Here is a 14,031-nt window from a genome sequence, read left to right as displayed (position 1 = left end):
TTTTCTTCTTTTGTGTTTTCCACTTAGAGAAGTTCCTTTAGCACTTGTTGTAGAGCTGGTTTGGTGGTGCGGAATTCTCTTAACTTTTGCTTGTCTGTAAAACTTTTGATTTCTCCATCGGATCTGCATGAGATCCTTGCTGGGTAGAGTAATCTTGGTTGTACGTTCTTCCCTTTCATCACTTTAAATATATTGTGCCACTCCCTTCTGGCTTGTAGAGTTTCCGCTGAGAAATCAGCTGTTAATCTTATGGGAGTTCCCTTGTATGTTATTTGTCATTTTTCCCTTGTTGCTTACAATAATTTTTCTTTGTCTTTAATTTTTGCCAATTTGATTACTATGTGTCTTGACGTGTTTCTCCTTGGGTTTATCCTGCCTGGGACTCTCTGTGCTTCCTGGACTTGGGTGGCTATTTCCTTTCCCATGTTAGGGAAATTTTCGACTATAATCTCTTCAAATATTTTCTCGGGTACTTTCTCTCTCTCTTCTCCTTCTGGGACCCCTATAATGTGATTATTGTTGTGTTTAATGGTGTCTCAGAGGTCTCTTAGGCTGCCTTCATTTCTTTTCACTGTTTTTTTCCTTATTCTGTTCTGTGGCAGTGAATTCCACCATTCTGTCTTCCAGGTCACTTATCCGTTCTTCTGCCTCAGTTATTCTGTTATTTATTCCTTCTAGTGTATTTTTCATTTCAGTTATTGTGTTGTTCATCTCTGTTTGTTTGTTCTTTAATTCTTCTAGGTGTTTGTTCTTTAATTCTTCTAGGTCTTTGTTAAAATTTTTTTGCATCTTCTCAATCTTTGTCTCCATTCTTTTTCCGAGGTCCTGGATCATGTTCACTATCATTATTCTGAATTCTTTTTCTGGAAGGTTGCCTATCTCCACTTTATTTAGCTGTTTTTCTGGGGTTTTATCTTGTTCCTTCGTCTAGTACAAAGGCCTCTGCCTTTTCATTTTGTCTATCTTTCTGTGAATGTGGTTTTCCTTCCACAGGCTTCAGAATTGTAGTTCTAGTTGTTTCTGCTGTCTGCCCTCTCCAAGGTCGTCTTTAACAAGAGAAACAAGGTTTCTCTTTACAAACAATTGAAAACACATGTATATATATAGTGTTTACAGAGTTTAAGCAAACTTCATTTTTGACAGAAGAAAAAATGTTTCCATTCCATGGCCAAATGTTAAACCAGAGGGAGTTTGTTAGCCTGGGTCCACAAAAGCTCTTGTCCATGGGGAGCCTGAGGTCAGAGGTAACAAACTCATGTTTGTTGGGAAGACAACATAAATAATGAACCAAGAAACTGTGATGCAATAGGAAATGGTGTAGGCTATGGCTCACTGGAGAGCAGACACCCTATTTAAAGAGGACAGCTGCTATTTTCTCCCCAGTTTTATATCTGTGCAAGAGTGAGAGTCCACTGTGATCAAATTTTCTAATTTTTTAAGAGAAGCCAAAAATGCTGACTTTTGTAAGAAATTTCCCAATCTAAGGAATATTGTATGGGTGCTTCATGACATGAATCACCAGTTTCCAGTCTCTGCCCACTAGAGGCCATCTACTCATGGAAATCACCTGCACTTGTCCTCACTTTTCCTAGAAGGAAGAGTAGCCATTTACAGGAAAAAGTCCTGTCTCCCTAGTCTGACGTGAAAGACTCTTGACTACTTTTCCCATGCTCCCCTCATGGTTTACACTTCAGCTCTGCTGAGCTAAGTGTAGCTTGTCTCATGTGCAAGGAACAAAGAGTCAACTTCCACCTTAATTTAAACTCTTAGGAAAATGGAGTTTCACTTAGGCTGAGCTGAGACGGAGTGAAATTCTAAGGTGTGTTCACAACTTTTTTCCTACATTCCTTCCATTAGGTAGTGGGATTGAAAACTGGCTGGGCTTTTGTGACAATTTCAACCAAGAGAACAGGTGGGAGTGATGCTCTATAACCTCCGAGGCTAGGTTGTGATAAGCAATGCAGCTTCCACTTTGCTGGCAGGAACTCTCCCTCTTGAAGTCTTTGGCCGCCATGTAAGTAGTCTGACTTCAGCAACTCTTGCTGAAAACCAACCTATCATAGTTTACAAGTTTCGGGACCTGTGCGTATGGTGCTTTCAGTCTGAAGAGGAAGTTAGTGTGGCAGGTGTGTGGTGGACCTGTATGGTACCTGTGACTTGGTATCTTGCCTTTCCATGCTGTGCTCCATGTTTTATACTCACCCCACTCCCAACACCTACTCATCTTTTAAATGTCAATCCAGATTTACCTTCCCTGTGAAGCTTGACCATTCCACTTGGAAACACCTTTTGTCTCTTTGCACTCCTGCCTCACTTGAGAGAGCTCATGTCTTCCCCATCCATCTCCTGCAGGAGGCTAACCACTCATGGAAGGCTGGGCCCAGAGTTCATTCATCTCAGTACCCTCAATGCTGGCTTATATTGGGGGCTGGATAAATCATTGGTGAATGAATAGATGTGTTTAGTTAAAAGAGGAGAAAAGGAGCCATAACATTAGCTACTCTTGAGCTTAGAATGCTTTTGACATCTGGGTTGAGAGGCCAGGTTCTCTTTTACTGCTTCTTGCAGCACTGTGACACTGGCTCATTGGTTATGTCATTCTGTTACCTGTAGTAGGAGCAGGTTCTGTCCTAAGCGTGTAGTCTGGAACTTGAAGCACATTTTCCCTCATAGAAACAATGCTGCAAGTCAGTAATTTTCAAATTGAAAATAAAACAAACAAAAAATTCATGAAACTCTCTTCAAAAGAGATTGTTCTTTGAAGCTCATTTCCTCCTTTGCCCCCTACACTCCTTTCCTCCACTGTACCCCCAGCAGATTCCCTAGGGATTCCTAGAAGCTCAGATTTGAAGCCACAGCCATAAATGAGTGTTGGGCCCTAGTAGGACCTAGGAAGCCCAGCGAGCACCTGAAATAAAGGCCTCAGTCCACTGACTACATGCCCAAGGCATGATAATGCTTTAAATGAACTTAACTCTTTCTGAGCTACATTTTCTTCATCTATGAAATGGGGAAAATGATAAAAACTTACCTTGGAGGGTGTTGGGTCTTAGAGATAATGTACGTAAAATTCCTGTGGCAATGAGGACTGTAGTAAATGTTTGTTGATTATATGACCTTGTCCTCAGGCTGCCAAGAAGTTTCACTCAGCCTAGGAGTGTTTTTCTCTGAATTGTCCTGTGCTCATGGGGTCAGGGTCTCCAGCCTCACTGCCAGTGGTGAGTGACAGGAAGGGTCACATTTATCAGTGACCCTGTAACTATCCATAAGGCATTTATATGAGAGGGTGTGGGGGAAAGATACCATCCAAGATCTACTCTAGTGAAGGATGGTCAAGTGGTCAGACATTCCTCAGAAAGGTTTGTAATGTGAGGTTAAGCATGATAAAATGGAAGTTGAAATTTTTGGGTCCAAAATCTGTCTTTTCCAATTACTAGTGTGTGCATCAGTTTCCTCATCTGTTAAAAGCAGATGATGATGACGATGATGATGACAATGACAATGATACACACCTCCTCAGATTGATAGAAGAATAACTGAGTCGATGCATAGGAGAGTAGAGCACATTGGCATTGCTCACAAATGTTAGCTGTTATTGTCATGCTTTCCCCCTTTGCTCTTTCTGTAGCTAGTGATAGAAGAATCAAGTCCTCCAACAAGAGTGTCTCTCACCCTTTTCTTTCTTTTTCTTAGCCTCTAGATTTTTTTTTCATCCCAGACCTGCTTAGTCAGAAAGTCTGGGGTAGGGACCCAACTTAATCTGTATTTTAACAAGACTTCCAGACAATTCTGAGGCATGCTAAAATTTGAGAACCACTGTTAGAGATCAAACTTCTAGAATCACTTGCTTAAGAAACTCTTGTTATCTAAGCTCTCAGAAGTCCTGGGTTATATATGTAAAATAGATGCTGCCAAAAATAATGAAACCCTGGAAAAATTTTCTACTTGCTACACTGAGACACCATGTTGAAGACAGCATTATTCTAAATGTTTCTGTATCACTTCATTTAAGTTTACTTATTTAATAATTTTTAAATATTTATTTATTTATTTATTTATCTGGTTGCACCAGGCCTTAGATACAGGTCGCGGGCTCCTTAGTTGCAGCTCACCAACTCCTTAGTTGCAGCACGTGGGCTCCTTAGTTGTGGCATGTGAACTCTTAGTTGCGGCATGCATGCAGGATCTAGTTCCCTGAGCAGGGATCTAGCACTTTAAAAAAGAACTTTGGTTCATATATCTAATTCCCTTTTAAATTTGAAAGTGGAAAGTACTTTCCCATCGTTGGCACCTATCATATGTAGTTTGTGTTAGATAGACCTACTCTGTGTTACTATAGAGTACTCACTCATTTATTCATTTGCCATTCATCAATTAATCACCATTCAGCTCTTTGAAGAGTTGATTTATCATCTATCAGCTTAGAGCAATCCTTTATGCATTAGGAAAGAACAGATCTGCTTTTATTTTTAGGTTTTATTTTAAAAATAAGTATTTTCAATGGTGTTGGGAAGCTTGCAAAGAATTTGAGTGAAATTGGAGAAATTTTCTCTAGCACTTTAAAAGTCTCTGGAGTCCCCTTGGGCTTCTGCCACACTAATGCCAAGATAAAGTAAGAGTTTCCAGGATTTTGCTGGTTTCGCTGAGTTCTAGACTCTGGGTGCAAATGAATTATATCCCAGTTCCTGGAAGGTTTTCAGGATAGAGGAATGGCTCCAGTGGTGCTCTTTGAGCCATTTAAAGGCAATGACAGAAGGCCTAGAAGAAAAGAGTTAAATAAAAGTCATTTGCATGGCCAAGGGAGAGAACACGGCTTGCTCAACTACCACTGGCTGTGTTTGGCTTCAGTCCCAGACAAGATTCTAGACTACATTATTTATCATAATAATAATAATAGTAATAACAATAATAACAACAATAATAATAAAAGTTCATGAGACTTATGGGAAAGCGACAATCACTGGCGTTCAGCTTGAGATTTTTAAAAACAGAATATGTCAGTCTGAACTTTTTCTTTCTTTAATATTGTTTCTAGGCTCATCTATTAAGGAAATACATACAAGGCCTGGAGCAGAATACAGACTCAATCCATATTTGTTGATTGAACAAATGGAGGTTTTTGATAAAGTCTTTTATGACCTAGTTGATAAAGCACAATGCAGGCTGGATGCAAGGGCAACTAGCTGGGTTAGAATAGCCCAGAATATGTCATTCACACCAGTCTGGAGGCAGAGTCCTGATGCTGGGCCACAACCCCCCAGAAAGCTCTCCATGACATGGATGTAATATAGAGAATAGGCTCTTTGAACTACATTGGGCAGGGTAACATATGTACTGAAGGATGGAATCCAGATCGACAGACCTTTCTTATCAATCTTTAAAACCTCTCCTTGCTCCCCCCATATAAGCAATACCTGCTCACTGTAGGCAGTCTGAGAAATGGAGAAAAGACTAAGGAAGAAAATAAAAAGAATTCATGATCTCCTCTCACTCAAATATAACTGTAAGCAGATAAGGTAGGGGGTTCCCAGAGAAAGAGAACCAGGCATGGCTTCCTTGACATAAGAGAAGCCACTTTTGGCCTAAGCCATTTTGTGATCTAAGCCTGGCCACAATGCTTGCCCTTGAACAGGTCTCAGTAATTAAAGATCTTAAGGGAACAAAAGAACCCAGAAACTGTTATGGCAAGAGAAGTAACAATAGCAAAGATAATATATCAGGTGTAAAGACTCCCAGTTCTGTTTCAATGATAAAGATTAGCCTGAAGTGCTCAACCACCAGAGCAACTGGAACCTAAGGGATGATGATGTTGACCTTCTCTGACCCTTGTGACTTCCATCAGCTAAAGCTTAGACTCTGTCCCGCCCAAACCCCTTCATGAATGTGCATATCCCCATAAACTTCCCCCAAAGGAAAAAAAAAGAAATTAAAAACAAGCAAAAAAACAAACAAACAAACTTCCCCAAATTTGCTGTGCAGGGAGATGGTGCTTTGGGGAAGGTCCCTGGTGTTCTTACTTGCTGCAAGTAATAAATTCTCCTGATCTTTGGCTTAGAGGGGAATCCAGTTTTCAGGTAACATAACCATGGCTAATATGTTGGTGTATTTCTTTGCAGAACTTAATGTATATGCATTTTTAGCTAGATAAGTTAATTTTATAACCTCTTTTCACTTAAACTGAACTCTTTTAAGGTATAATTTGTAATGATTATGTAACACTACATTATATTTGTGTTGGCTCTCCATGTGTTCATTTGTTGAATTGAAACAAATAATAGCAATGTTAATAGTACCATATTAATATGGTAATTTACTAAGGCCCAGATACTGTTCTAAGTGCTTAAATTTATGAACTTTTAAAATCTTCAGAGCAACTCTATGAGGTATTATTATTATCCCCATTTTACAGTTGAAGAAAGTGAGGCATAGAGAGTTTCACTTGCCCCAAATCACCCAAATACTAAGTGGTGGAGGCAGGAATTTCTCTTTCTTCTGAAGTCAGTTTTGATAGTCCATATTTATTAAATGGTATTGGAATAACTGAATAACCATCTAGAAAAAAATTAGGTTGGCTTTCACATCACACTTTACCTTAGTATAAATTCCATATGAACCAAAGACTTAAATATAGTAGATGAAATTGTAAACATGCAAAAACAGTAGTTCTCAATGCTGGCTGAGCTTTAGAACCAACTCAGGAATTTAAGAATTACCATAAAAAAAGAACACAATTTTGCCATCTGCAAAATGGATGAACTTGGAGGACATTACGCTAAATGAAATAAGTCAGACAGAGAAAGAAAAATACTGTATGATATCACTAATAAGTGCAATCTTAAAAATACAACAAATTAGTGAATACAACAAAAAAGAAGCAGACTCACGGATACAGAGAACAAATTGTGGTTACCAGTGGAGAGAAGGGTGGGAGAGGAGCAAGAAAGGGGTAGGGAAGTAAGAGATACAAACTATCAGGTATAAAATATGCTACAAGGATATATTATACAACAGCGGTCCCCAACCTTTTTGGCACCAGGGAAAAGTTTCGTGGAAGACAACTTTTCCACAGACTGGGGTCGGGGGGATGGTTTCGGGATGATTCAAGCACATTACATTTATTGTACACTTTATTTCTATTATTATTACATTGTAATATATAATGAAAGAATTATGCAACTCATCATAATGCAGAATCAGTGGGAGCCCTGAGCTTGTTTTCTTGCAACTAGATGGCCCCATCTGGGGGTGATGGGAGACAGTGACACTCGAGGTGTGTTGCTTATGCCCAGTATCCTCTGTGATCTCGTTTTGGTTGCTGTCACTGCAGAAAACCCTGCTTCACAAAGATAGGATGTTGGAAATGGAAGCAGGCTTTTCAGTGCTTCTGTGGCAATCTCAGGATATTCCCCCTTGACTTTACTCCAGAACGTATGGAGATTTGAAGTTGTCTCAAACATACTTCTAAGGCCACTGCCTTAAAAGTTAAAAGCAGTTGATCCTCTTCTAGCACGGACAAAGTCGATTCACCTGGCTTACACATGAAGGGGTCGTGGATCCATTCCTTCCCAGTTCAGGGGTCTTTTGTGGTTGGGAACTAATGCCCAAACTCTTTTGGAAGCTGAGATAGGTGATCATGCACCAGGTGGGAAAAAGAAGGCCCTGGCTCAGTCTCTTTCAAAATCTCTGCTAATGTATGAAACATGTCAAAAATCCCAATGTTCACTCATCGCCCCCATAATTCCAGTTTGGCTTTGAATGCAGCCACTTTATCTGCCGACTTGAAAACAGTTGTCGTTCTCCCCTGAAGTGACAGACTGTCGTTGAACAGGTTGAAAATGTCACAAAAGTAAGCAAGTTTTGCAACCCCTTCTGTGTCACTGAAATGTGCTGCCAGTGGTGACTGTTTTTCGAAAAGAAATCTGTGGAGCAGCTCTCATAACTCAAAAACTCAGGTCAGTGATCTACCTTTAGAAAACCATCTCACTTCTGTGTATAAGAGAAGACGTGTGTGCTCTGCGTCCATCTCCTCACAGAGCTGCGTGAACAGACGTGAGTTAAGGGCGTGTACTTTAATGTGGTTGATAATTTTAATCACATCCTGCAAAACGTTGTTAAGTTCAGGTGACATTTTTCGGCTAGCCAGCATTTCTCTATGGATGACACAGTGCGTAGACTCATATTCAGAAGCGACCTCTTTGACCAGAGAAGTGAGACCAGAAAGCCATCCAGTCATAGCAGCCGCTCAGTACGTGCATATACCGACACAAAATGAACAATTCAGCTTTCCTGATATGTAATCATTCAAAGACTTGAATAGTTCTGCAGCTGCCGTGTTGGTTGGCAACAAAAGTGCACATAACATATTCTCATGCACGTCCTCCTGAAAAATATATCGCACAAAAACAAACATTGTTGCCTTGTTGTCAACATCGGTAGACTTGTCAACCTGGATTGTGTACCACGGTGACACATGAACAATTGTGCCTCAGTATCCTCTGCTATTTCATCAATTTGTCTAGTTAGTTATGGCGCTAGACAAAAGAGGAACACATGCCACATTTTGAACTGCAGCCTCTCGTAAAAGTTCATGACAAATGTCCTTAGCAGCAGGCAGGATCAACTCTTCACAATAGTAAAGGGCTTCTTAGCTCTAGCAATGTGGTTAGCCACTAAGAATGATGCTCTCAGTACAGACATATTTGATGAAGTGGTGGCCTTCAATAATTGCTTCTGTTCTTCATGTTCACATTTTTTTCTTTTGAAAAACTCCAAAGGCTTGTCTTTTAATGCAGGGTGCTTGGGCTCCATGTGGCAAAGCAGTTTCGAAGGTTTCATGGCTTCGCTGGATAGCCAGTCGCCACATATTATACAAAGCGGTCTTGGAGAATATGAATCACCTGTTGCAAAGAACCCATAATTTAAGTAAGACTCTTGGTATTTTCTTTTAAATGCAGCTTTTTTGTTGTTGGCAGTCTTAGTCTTCTGCGGTCTCATCATTGGGTCTTTCCCCCTTTTCACAGAAGCTCTCCACTGACGTTTTTTACTCATTTTGGCTAGGGTTAGCTTGTGGGCTTACCAAAACTGACTGAGACAAGTGTGCAGTGCAGGAAAGAGGGGCGGATGGAAGTGGTAAATAAAATAATGGGCGGGCCATGGGCAGACCAAAATAAGTGTCGGATTCTGACTTAAAGCCTGTCACCAGATACAGCTGTACAACTGAAGTACATCAACTCACTTGCACTATAAAGCCTGCCACCAGCTGCAGCTTAATTGTCACTTGTCACTCGCTGATAGGGTTTTGATATGAGTCTGCAAGCAATTGATTTATTATGCTCACTGTGCAGTCAAACCTCTCTGCTAATGATGATCTGTATTTGCAACTGCTCCCCAGCGCTAGCATCACCGCCTCAGCTCCACCTCAGATCATCAGGCATTAGATTCTCATCAGGAGCACGCAACCTAGATCCCTTGCATGTACAGTTCACACTAGGGTTTGAGCTCCTATGAGAATCTAATGCCCCTGCTGATCTGACAGGAGGCGAAGCTCAGGCGGTAATGCAAGCGATGGGGAACAGCTGTAAATACAGAGGAAGCTTCGCTCGCTGGCCTGCCACTCACCTCCTGCTGTGCAGCCCTGTTCCTAACAGGCCAAGGACCAGTACCGGTCTAGAGGTAAGCCCTAGGCATTCATATTTTTTAAAAGCTCCACTGGTAATTGGTATGCAGCCAGGACTGAGAAGCATTGACCAAAAGAAAAACTGTAGATTAAAAAAAATGTCTGGGAAAAGAGAAAGCTTTTCTATGTATTATATAAAACTCAAAAGTTCAAAAGAAAAAGGTGATAAATTCAGTAGTGAGCAGTTACTGTTTAATGGGTATGGAGTTTCAGTTTGGTAAGATGCAAAGTTCTGGAGGTGAATGGTGATGACAGTTGCACAGCAATGTGAATGCACTTAATGCCATTGAACTGTACACTTAAACATAGTTGAAATGATAAATTTCATGTTGTATAAACATTTCCACAATAAAAAATTGCATTAGAAAAAAAATCATAGGACTTCCCTGGTGGCACAGTGGTTAATAATCTGCCTGCCAATGCTGGGGACACGGGTTCGAGCCCTGGTCTAGGAAGATCCCACATGCCACGAGCAACTAAGCCCATGCACCACAACTACTGAGCCTGTGCTCTAAAGGCCGCGAGCCACAACTACTGAAGCCCGTACACCTAGAGCCCGTGCTCCTCAACAAGAGAAGCCACCTCAATGAGACGCCCGCACAACGAAGAGTAGCCCTAGCTCGCCGCAACTATAGAAAGCCAGCGTGCAAGCAACGAATACCCAATGCAGGCAAAATAAATAAAATAAATTTATAAAAAAGAGAAAAAGACAACATAGGCACAACAGACAGTTTACAGAAAAGAAAATACAAAAGATTCTTAAACACATGAAAAAAGACCATTTTCACTAATTGTAAGAGAAAATAAAATTAAAACTACACTAAAATATCATTTTCACTTAGATTGGGGAAGATAAAAAAAGTTGGATAACTCAATTGTTGGTAAGGACCTTAGGAAACAGTCATTCTTATTCCTTGCTGGTGAAAGTATAAATTTGTATATTTTCTATGGTGGGCCTATTTGGCAACATCTATTGAAATCTCCAATGTGCATACAATTTGATCCCATAATTTCACATCTAGGAATTTATACTACAAAAATATTCATATACAAAATGACATAAGTATAAGGTTATTAACTGCAATATTATTTGAAATAGCAAAAGATAAATCCAAACACCTATCAATAGAAGACTTGTCAAATAAGTTTTGATATGTCTATTTTGTGTACTTTGGAGTACTCTGTGGGATGTTAGAAAAATAAGGTAGATCTTTACATGCTAATATGGAATGATTGTCATTATGTGAAAACAGCAAGAGAAAGGGTAAAGATAGACATAATTCTATGTATGTAAGAAAATGGTTAAAAAAAAAGTAGCCTCTGGGAAGAGGACTGGGATATAAAGAAGACATTGTATGCTTTTAAAAATATTGATTAAAAAAGACCCCTATGAATATTTAACTGTTTTTCTTTAAATAAAGCTTCACTGGGGGAGGGAAAGAGCAATATAAAATAGCATCTAAAATGACAAAGGGTCTAGGATTTGTCGTTGTCTGCTTGTTTGTTTTTAAACAGCTGGGGAAGACTTGGGTATGTTCATGTGATGCAGGGATAGCATCAGTAGAAAGGAAAGGCTCCCGGAGCCAGTTATCTGGGGAGTGAAATCAGGATTAGGCAGGAGGCCTTAGCTTTGGGCAGGAGCAGACACACCTCCTTCCCTGACCTGGGTGAGATAAGGGGAGGATTGGTCCCTAAACAGATGAAACTGGGTGCGTGGGGTGGGGTTGAAGGAGCTCCAGACTCGAAGTCTCTATTTTCTCTGGAAAATATGAGATAAGTTATCTTCTGCTAGTGAGGGAGGAGTTGGTGGCCCAGGGGCATGAGGAGAGTGGTTAAAATTTAAAGCAGCTTGTAAAGCAAGCAAGCATTGAGGACACTCAGAAAGTAATATTGGACAGATTTGAGGGCCTCATAAACCTTCAGTGATGGCAGTCTGTGAGGCTGAGTTTTCTCCAGCAGTTTTCAGCAACCTGGGTCACTGGGGCAGAGGGCCAGCAGAGAGTGAAGAGCAAGGGGATGGGCAGATATGAAGTGTCAGAGTGGATGAGGTCTGAGGCCAAGTGGGGAGCGGGTGAGTTGTTTGTCCTCTTTGTCTCCCCAGTGGACTGGGACCACTTTTTACCCTCAGGGCAGGGAGCCCCATCTCATCCCAGGCCCACTTTTCAGGGTCCCCAGGGTCTGATAGGGTGCCTAATCATGGGACACACCCACGGAATGTTTTCTGAATTATTCATTGACCTTGCAAAAGTAAAAACAAACAAAATCCAAGTCTTTCACTTTATTAAAGCTGTAAGGAGTCTTTTTTTTTTTTAACATCTTATTGGAGTATAATAGCTTTACAATGGTGTGTTAGTTTCTGCTTTATAACAAAGTGAATCTGTTATACATATACATATATCCCCATATCTCCTCCCTCTTGCGTCTCCCTCCCACCCTCCCTATCCCACCCCTCTAGGTGGTCACAAAGCACCGAGCTGATCTCCCTGTGCTATGCGGCTGCTTCCCACTAGCTATCTATTTTACATTTGGTAGTATATATATGTCCATGCCACTCTCTCACTTCGTCCCAGCTTACCCTTCCCCCTCCCCATATCCTCAAGTCCATTATCTAGTAGGTCTGCGTCTTTATTCCCGTTGTAAGGAGTCTTTTATCACATTAAAATAAGCTGGCATTATCCAGCTTATTTACCTAATTTGTTCACCAGAGTTGTTTGCTACTTTCAAATGTGAAAACCGGGACTTCCCTGGTGGCGCAGTGGTTAAGAATCCGCCTGCCAACGCAGGAGACACGGGTTCGAGCCTTGGTCCAGGAAGATCCCACATGTGGCGGAGCAACTAAGCCCAGGCACCACAACTACTGAGCCTGCACTCTAGAGCCTGTGAGCCACAACTACTGAAGCCCGCACGCCTAGAGCCAGTGCTCCACAACAAGAGAAGCCACCGCAACAAGAAGCCCGTGCACTGCAATGAAGAGTAGCCCCCTCTCACCGCAACTAGAGAAAGTCTGCGCGCAGCAACGAAGACCCAATGCAGCCAAAAAATTAAAAAAAAAAAAGAATAAAAATTAAAAAGGAAAAAACAAATATGAAAACCACTCTCAAAGATATTGAAGATCTATGTTTTTAAATACGCTCCAGGCTATGATTACAATGACAAATGATTTGCAGGATTCCAAGCATCCCCTCGTCTTTGCTAAAAACATTTTCATCACTGTACTTAATATTCCCCTCTTTAATGATTCACTGCTGCCTACCTCTCTCCCAAAGTGTGTGTGTGTGTGTGTGTGTGTGTGTGTGTGTGTATTGGGGGGGGGTGGTATGGGAGGAGGGTTCTGCAGAGGGAGGGGAGCACTTGCCCCTGTGATGGGGAGACACTTTGGTACTGACTCCTTAGTGTAGGTGGCTTGCAGCTCAGAGGGGCCAGCAAGTGCTCAGTTTGTGAGGAGTGAAGAGGGGAGGCTCTTAGAAGTGATTTGGAGATCAATATGTGTCTTCTGTAATTGGAGAGGGCCAAGCTTCCTCTCTTCCAGCCTCTGGTTTTCTCTCACCTCCACGAGCAGAAGAGCTTACTGTAGCCTCAGAGAAACTCTCATTTGTTCAGCCATTCATCCAACAGTCTTTAAGCAGCTGCTGCATGCCAGCCCTGTGGTAGGAGTAGAAAGGGAGAGGTGCCCAAATCCTGGACACTCCCGAGGTGGCCTACAGACACGTGCTCCAGATGGTTCAAGGGCCCACAAATGCCTTTAGATATTATTATTTGGATTATTTGAATATCACTATTAGAAACTCACTCCTGAACCATCAGCGAGTGAGAGACAGCAGTGCCCTCTAGGGACCCGGCAAAGTACACGTGCCAGGCAGCACGTAGCTGCTAGGGCAGAATGGAGGCGTTGCTATGGAAACTGCCCGGGCAGCCTTTCCTCTCACAACCTCTAGGTTCCTTTCTTTGTAGCCATTTATTCCAGGGAGACACGTGCACAGCTGTCTCTCCTCCTTTTTCTCATCTCTAGGAAGCTACAAAATTGAGGAGGAGTTGTCGGCAAGTGGCATGGGGAGAGGATGAGTGGAGCCTGGGTAGGAAAACAGCTGCGGGGCGGGGGCAGTGGCTCGCACCAGGCTTACAACTCTGCCACTGTGGCTGGAGAAGCCCCTCAGAGCTGATCACATTACATCACACCCACTGCCCGCCCCTCTCCCTGCCCCCACAGGCTGCATGGCATTTAGGAGCAAGGCCAGGCAGAGCAGGATTGCTATGATTAAGCCTTGCTCAGTTTCCCAGAAGCCAAGCACAAGGGTCTGGGACCTCTAAGGCAGAGCAGTGTAGTTGAGAGAGCACTGGAATTGGAGTCAGGAGGC

This window comes from Balaenoptera borealis (assembly GCF_965194805.1).
Source record: "Balaenoptera borealis genome assembly, chromosome: 15".
Classification (NCBI taxonomy): Eukaryota; Metazoa; Chordata; class Mammalia; order Artiodactyla; family Balaenopteridae; genus Balaenoptera; species Balaenoptera borealis.
Note: the sequence above shows the minus strand (reverse complement) of the source record.